Below are 7,500 nucleotides of genomic sequence, written 5' to 3'. Positions count from 1 at the left end.
TACCCCATGGTTTAAATGTGTTTTTCTCAAATTAAAGCCAACGGTAACCTCGAATTCGTTTATAATATTCCTCCCACGGTAATTAACTCTGGTCAAAACAAAATAGCGTGAATCTGCCGTCCACGCGTGTATTGGTGTAATGGAAGTAAATTTGATTGGCCGACGAAGGACATGTCAATCAATCAAAAAAAATGGGTGGAGGGAATTTCGAAGAGGAGTTTGGTTAGGCTCTATTTTTCGTTTCGCCAACTCCACATTACGTACCACGCGAAATTAAAATAGAGCCTGATCGCAGGTTAGATGCAAACAAAGTGTATTATGGGGAATTCGAAAATAGAGAATGAGAGAGAGCATCATATATTGAATCAGCAACTAGTTCACATTCCCCCTCATACGAGATCACTGCGTGTGCACCGAACAAGCGTAGTGCCGCAGCAACTTGTTTTGCAAGTAGTACACACGGAGCGACTTGTCGCAGCAACCTGTCGCTGCGACTTGTCGCCTAGTGTGTCTTGGCCTTCAAAGCCCACAGATAACCCTTGTTCACCCAAGACTCCCCTGGAAACTCAACAGTTTGATGATTAGGGTTAGATGTTGGATGCTTGTGGATTCCAATCTCATCCGGGACTCTGTGGATTTTGCCTAAACTCCATTCGGGTGTCACATCTCTGTGTCATAAATTATGCTAATGTAATGACGGCTTTCCTTAAAGGGGCTATGTCACGTTCTTTTAGGGTGTTTAGGGGAAATATTTGGTTTTAAATTATTCCGAGTTTAAAACTCGAAAGTGGAAATTCACAAACAAGATGATTCTGAGAAAAGACGGCCTTTATCCAGGCGATTTGCCAGAAACTTGAAAACGTCGTCACGACTTTTTTCAAGATTACCCAAATGCAATCTTGCCCATTTGTGTCCATCCGTGCTTCTCTTACTTTTGTTGTATTTCTTTCATGTTTTCAACGGTTTAATGTGGTTATTGCAATGTTTCATTCTAGTTTTTGGGCATTTTGGATGTCATAACATTACAGAATTTTGGCTCACATAGCCCCTTTAAGCCAAAGGCAAGCTCTTCATTTTGGGCACATTGGGTTACTGGGAATCATGACATCTCAGATACGTGACACGCAAAATGAGATGCTTGCTTGCTTTATTCAATATCTCACAATCTCTGACCATTCAGGATGACTCTGATAACGGGAGAGCCCGCTTCCTTCACAGCACTATCTTCACAGCACTATGTATCTTATAACACGGGTTTGACTGTAGAATGCGCTACTTGTTATTAATATCAATGATACTCACACGTCAGTTTTCTCTGTGTATATTCTGTCGAACAATGACTCGGGTGCCATCCACTTCACTGGAAGTAAGCCTTGAGTCTTTTTGATATACAAGTCATCCTTGTAAATGTCCCTTGCCAGACCAAAGTCAGCTATTTTCATGACGTAGTCATCACCAACCAAGATGTTCCTGGCAGCTAAATCACGATGTACACACTGGACAGAGAATACGAGATAATTCGTTTTGGTCAGTATACCATTTGAGTCTCGGCGTCAGGGTGAGTATACTGACAGCACCATTGTGTGGTACATCTTATAGACCAAACATTTTGGCCCTTTCCACACGTAACCGGAGATTTTCCCCGGCGTATATTTAACAATTACTCTACGAGGGCGCGCTGGATATGAAATGATATATATAACCAACGAGGCGCGTAGCGCCGAGTTGGTTATGATCATTTCATATCCAGCAAGCCCAAGCAGAATAATTGTTTTATTAAAAACCCCAACATTACAACTCTTTTATGTTGAATTTCTTCTCTTTTGTCGGCCATTTTTTCTCGGAGCCGCAAAACTGTGTATTTGCTGCTGTGTTCATTGACCATATTTGGTAATGCAGGTATATGAGCTGATAACCTGTGTCCGGCGAGGCAATGAAAATGCTGGAAATGTGATATCCGTAGTTTAGTTTTAATAATAAATATATGCGTCCAAGTGTAGCGTTTTCGAATCGTATTTGCCCGTCCACACGAATACAGTTTTCACCAGTCCGCACGAACGATAAATTTCCGTTTTCAACTGTCTACAGTCTGGGGAGCGTCTTGAGATATCTTTGTTTTCGGTGGCCAAAAGCGCTGCTTTCATGTGGACGGGAAGCGAAAACGGAGGAAAACGTCTTCCAACTTCGAAAATATCTAGATACATGTAGACGGGGTCTCTGTTCCAAATTGTTTCTTTCCACCCGGGTGAAATAACCTCTTACTAACCGAGTTCGAGGTCCGTACTGCAAGTTAACAGACAAGGATCCGTAACTTACAGTTCGGACCGAGGAAAACGAAGTTAGTAAGATGCTTATTATTATCTATGAGGTAATCAAGCACGCGGGAAAGGAAACTAGTTGAAGTAAAGCGAAAGGTTTAAATGCCACAAAGATTGCCGCGTCAAGATCCGCAAAACGAATAAATCTTCTTGTCTTTTTTGAAATAGCTGCTTGCAAGATTCAAACCGTTTTACAAGTTTATGTAACACAAAAGACACGAAAAACTTGATAGAGAATGTTTTCTCAAAAGTTCAAATTTTGCGGGCCGTACAGCGGTCCGTACTGAAGAATACGGTCCGCTAGTTTACCCAATCACAGCGCGCTTACTATCTCAGATATAATAGGGAGCTAAAGCACGCGCATTCTTGGGACGCGGACGGCAACCGGAAGAGAACATTTCGCGTACCAGGACAGTGGTGTCTCCCAGATTTTTATACTGATCATTTTTAATGGAGAAAAGATACTTAGCAATGTAAATGTGGTTGTGTGAAGACAAGTTCAAAGGGAAAACAGCTCACTTACGGTTGCCGTCCGCGTCTCAAAAACGCACTTGCTTAAGCTACCTAATAAAGAAGGATACTGCAACATAAATTGGGGGGAGACGAGTTTCGCCTGTGACAGACAATTTTTATCAGCTTTACTCTTGCCCACTTCATACAACCGAAAGCAGGATATGAAGTAAGTGACTGTTTCCTTCTCCTGTACCTTCTTCACATAATTTTTGTTTTCACAGCCTTCGGTTACTCTCGCGCTACGCGAATCGCGTCGCGCAGGAAACGCGACGCGAAGTGGTAACATACGTTTGAGCGGTACTGTATAATATAATTATATATCACTTTACCTTCTTTGCGGCCAAAAATGACATTCCTCTGGCCACTTGGAAACCAATCATTACCAGATCAACTAACGTGAATTCTTTTTCTGGGTCGTTCATGGTCTTGGTCCACGACGCATCATAAGTCTCTCTTTTCCCTCGTAGAAAAGACAGCAGGCTACCGTGAGGTGCGAACTCCATAATAACCATGAGGCGCTTGCCACGAGTGCAGGCTCCCAGAAGGTTGACGATGTTCTTGTTTTGTCCAAGATGAATCAGTATCTTCAGTTCCGAAGCCAGATCTTTGTACTCTTCTTTTGTGGCCCCCTCTGCAAAGACAGATTGATTGACTTGGTTGATTTTGCAACTCAAATCATCATAGGCAGAATTTTTTTTACCACAGGTTCGAGTTGCTCAAAGCATGGTAGCATGGCAGCTATATTGGTATTAAATATAGAAATGGATTGAATCCAGGAGTTCCATAGCTCGATGGAATTTGATCGCCTGGTTGACAGTAGTCCTGAGAAGGAGTGTTGGCCGTGACTCACGTTTCGACAACCTCTACCTACAAACGCTTACTTAACAGAAAACTTAACTACACACAACTTTTCCTCTCAGGTTACAAACCTACTGCGACCTTCACTTACAACCGGAATATAATTGCACAAATCACCACTCACCATCCTCAAAACCAATCACATTACTTGTGCACTACCAATCACAACACAGACCAGAGCATCACTACATCCGTTTGAATTTCCAAACGTCAGTTGACTCTGAAGATGACTTTCGCTCAGGTTGTGGAAACGTCAGTCACAGCCAACAGTCCTTCTCAGGACTACTTTCACCCGGACGATCAAATTCCATCGAGATATATTGGTGTTCTGAACCAGTCCAACGGAAATTTTACCTTACTTACGGCAAAAATTTATTTTCATTTGAGTAACGGAGTCAAAGCCTCCGAGTATGACCATGAGAGATAAATACCAATGAATAAAAGCAAAGCTCACAAGTATTATGGCTAATACCACAATGCAAATCAAGGCCTTATTATAGTGTTTTCCTTATTTTATCAAATCATCTAATGAGAAATTCCAAAGCGATATAAAGGATGAGAAGAACTGTTAGAGGCCCTGAGCAAATTTTGAGGGAAAAAGAACACATGCAGGCACAGGGAGAAAAATGTATTTCGCGTATTTTGCTTCCATATTTTTGCCTGCCAACTCCCCTCTGGAGACACTGTGCATGCATGAGTAGATGCCACACATACAGCTTTGCTGATTTATGGTACGTATATGTACAAGTTTTTGCTGACCAAGATTTTCAAAAGATCTACCTTACTTTGCAATAGTGTAAAACTGATCAGTAATATCATTTTCTTCCTTTAAAGGGAACCCCCACTAAAGCAAAAAAATAACTTTGAACACACCACAGAACATTAAGGTTTCCAAGAAAAAAGTGCTGTGTAAACTTTATTATTTATTAACGAATTCGCCCAAAGGCAGGTAATATGACAATAGGACACAAGATCCCCTACTGGGTAAATTACCCAACCAACCCAACCCCCTAAAAGAAAAAAAAAGCTACAAACCCACCCCCTTACAAGTACCCCTTGCTTCAAAAAAGACAAATTAATAATAAACAAACTTCATAAATAGTGTGAAAAGCGTTTGTATCTGAAATAAATAAAATTTAAAACACCTAATTTTGGATTTTAAATTGCCCTGGCGCCGCCAACTTGAATAACTATGACGTGCTGTAATTGCGCTATTGTTTCTTAACAAAAAATCTTTGTGTGAAAAAATAAGGGCAACCACAAGGACGTCACAATTATTCAAAATGGCGGCGATCGGGAAATTTGAAAGTGAAAATAATTGATTTTTTCCAATACAACCCTTTTTTGGAGGAAAATTGTCGAGCAAATTTTGATTGCAAACATATTTTTTCCCCGTTTAAAATTATTCATTAGTCGGAGTGGAGGTTCCCTTTAAAAACACAGATAAACTCAAACATAATCATTCATGCACACTTAAATTCTTGACTGGCACCTTTCAATGTTTTCACAGCTACAGGGATTTCACACTTTTCCGCCCCACTGCCTTCCTCTTTCTTCAAGTCCTTGCTCTGGAAGCGCGCCGAATCTTCGACCGGCGTTTGAACGATTCTGCCCTCTTGTCACGTGGATTGAGCGCCACGATGCCTATGGCCTCTGCTTGAACAACCTGGCCAATGCTCCTGCCCCTAGTACATTCCCAAGAATGAGTCGTTCTTCAGGAAACTCCCAGTCTGGATCATACGGCAAGTCGTTGCACTGCTCCAGCAGACTGCGATCTGGATCAATCTGAAAGAAGATCCACATGATCTATCACAAATCGTACACTACTGGAACAGGCACATTTGTTGCTCTGCCAGAAACTTAACAAAAATAATTCTTTTAGGCTGGGTGTGATTTGTTCTGAGTGGTGTGATCTGCAGAATTTTACAAATGGTAAACGGCTCAGCGTGCACTATTGAGTTATGGTGCACGGGGAGTTTGCTAATAGGGAGCTTACGAACGAGGACGACGACGGCTACGAGGGACTTCATTTAAAAATACGAGTTCGCGTTATTCGTATCACTACGAAACTATTTCATGTCGTTTCGCGTAAAAATGTATAGTAACTATCGAAGAATTAAACTTGTATGACGTGGGGTTGGAAGCGTAGAGAGAGAACTGAAAATTCATCGTCTTGTGCTAACGTCCTCCACAAAACCTTGAATTTGGTTATTTCACGTCGTCATTTAGGAGATCACGGCAAAGAAATGTACCAAAATGTAAAACGCACGTGCAGTGCAGAGCCATTGTTTTTGCTCACTAAACCTATTGTTTTGTAGCGTCGTCGTTTCGTAAGCTCTCTAATAATAATAAGTTCTCTAATCATAATAATAATAATAATACTATAATAATAATAATAAATAATAATAATCATAATAATATAATAGTAATAATAGTAATAATATAATAACAATAATAATAACCAATAATAATAATAATAATACTAATAATAATAATATAATAATAATAATAAAAGCTTATACCGCGCTTACAAAACTGTCCTAAGCGCCTTACAATTCATACCTTCGATAAAAATAATAAAACATAAATATACATATTAATATACACAGCTATGGCTTAAACAAATGCAAACAATACAACAAACAAACAAACTAACTAACTAAAGGTTATATGCTGATTTGAACAGGTACGTCTTAAGTTTAGATTTAAAAGAATTAATACTATCAGCTGATCTAATGTGAAAAGGCAAAGAGTTCCAGAGGATAGGTGCCTGAACTGAATAAGATCTATAGCTATACGTTTTAAGATTGTAGGGAACCGTCACAAGATTATCTGAGGATGATCGGAGGGTTCTATTGGGCCGGTACAGAGTCAGAAGTTCCTTAAGTATGACGGAGCCAGGTTATTAAGACACTTAAAAGTAATTTAAATTAATCTTAAAAATAATTCTCTGCTCGATCGGTAGCCAGTGAAGATCTTTTAAAATTGGAGTTATACTATCATATTTATTTGCTACCATAATTAATCGAGCTGCAGCGTTCAACAGATGCTGAAGTTTATCGATCAGATGCTTGGGTAGACCAAATATAAGCGAATTGTAGCTGTCAATCTTTGAAACCACAAAAGCATGAATGAGAATCTTGGTGGTGACTAATGTCAGAACATTCCTAATTTTTGCAATATTCCTCAGATGAAAGCGAATTGTAGCCAGATTTTACAATGGCGTTTATGTGTCGTGACATTGTCATTGAGGAATCAAAGATAACACCAATATTCTTTGCATGAGAAGATGGGAAAATCACATCAGATCCAAGTTGAATGGGATTCAGTTGCAGACGTGGACGGAATCTTGAGTGGAAGTAAAGGAGCTCTGTTTTATCAGTGTTTAATTTCAGCATATTTACAGCAATACAATACAAGAGATGTCAGAAACGCACATTTCAATTCGTCTCATTGCCGCTGCCACCTCCGTTTCATCCTCAAAATAGAAAGAGGTATACAGTTGCTGGTCATCTGCATATACATGGAAGAACAGACCATGCTTGCGGATGATATCTCCAACCGGAGCTGTGTAAAGAACATACAGGAAGGGGCCCTAAAAACAGACCCCTGGGGAACACCACAAATCGGTTCCTGTAAGCTGGATGAAGTTCCTCCGATTCTTACAAACTGCGTGCGGTTCTTCAGATACGAGCTGAACCATGCTAATGCTGAACCCGAGATACCATAGCGGGATTGCAGCCTTTTTAGACAGATTGAATGGTCCACAGTATCAAAGGCGGCAGACATATCAAGTAATAGAAGAATGACA

General features: G+C 40.2%; 1 pseudogene; it reads right to left on the bottom strand.

Annotated features, from left to right (window-relative positions):
• LOC138017469 (vascular endothelial growth factor receptor 2-like) overlaps positions 1 to 7,500 on the bottom strand; it is a 50,171-nt pseudogene that overhangs the window by 9,079 nt on the left and 33,592 nt on the right.

The sequence above is a fragment of the Montipora capricornis genome, chromosome 9 (assembly GCF_036669925.1).
Source record: "Montipora capricornis isolate CH-2021 chromosome 9, ASM3666992v2, whole genome shotgun sequence".
Lineage (NCBI taxonomy): Eukaryota > Metazoa > Cnidaria > Anthozoa > Scleractinia > Acroporidae > Montipora > Montipora capricornis.
Note: the sequence above shows the minus strand (reverse complement) of the source record. Positions and strands in the feature narration are given on the sequence as shown.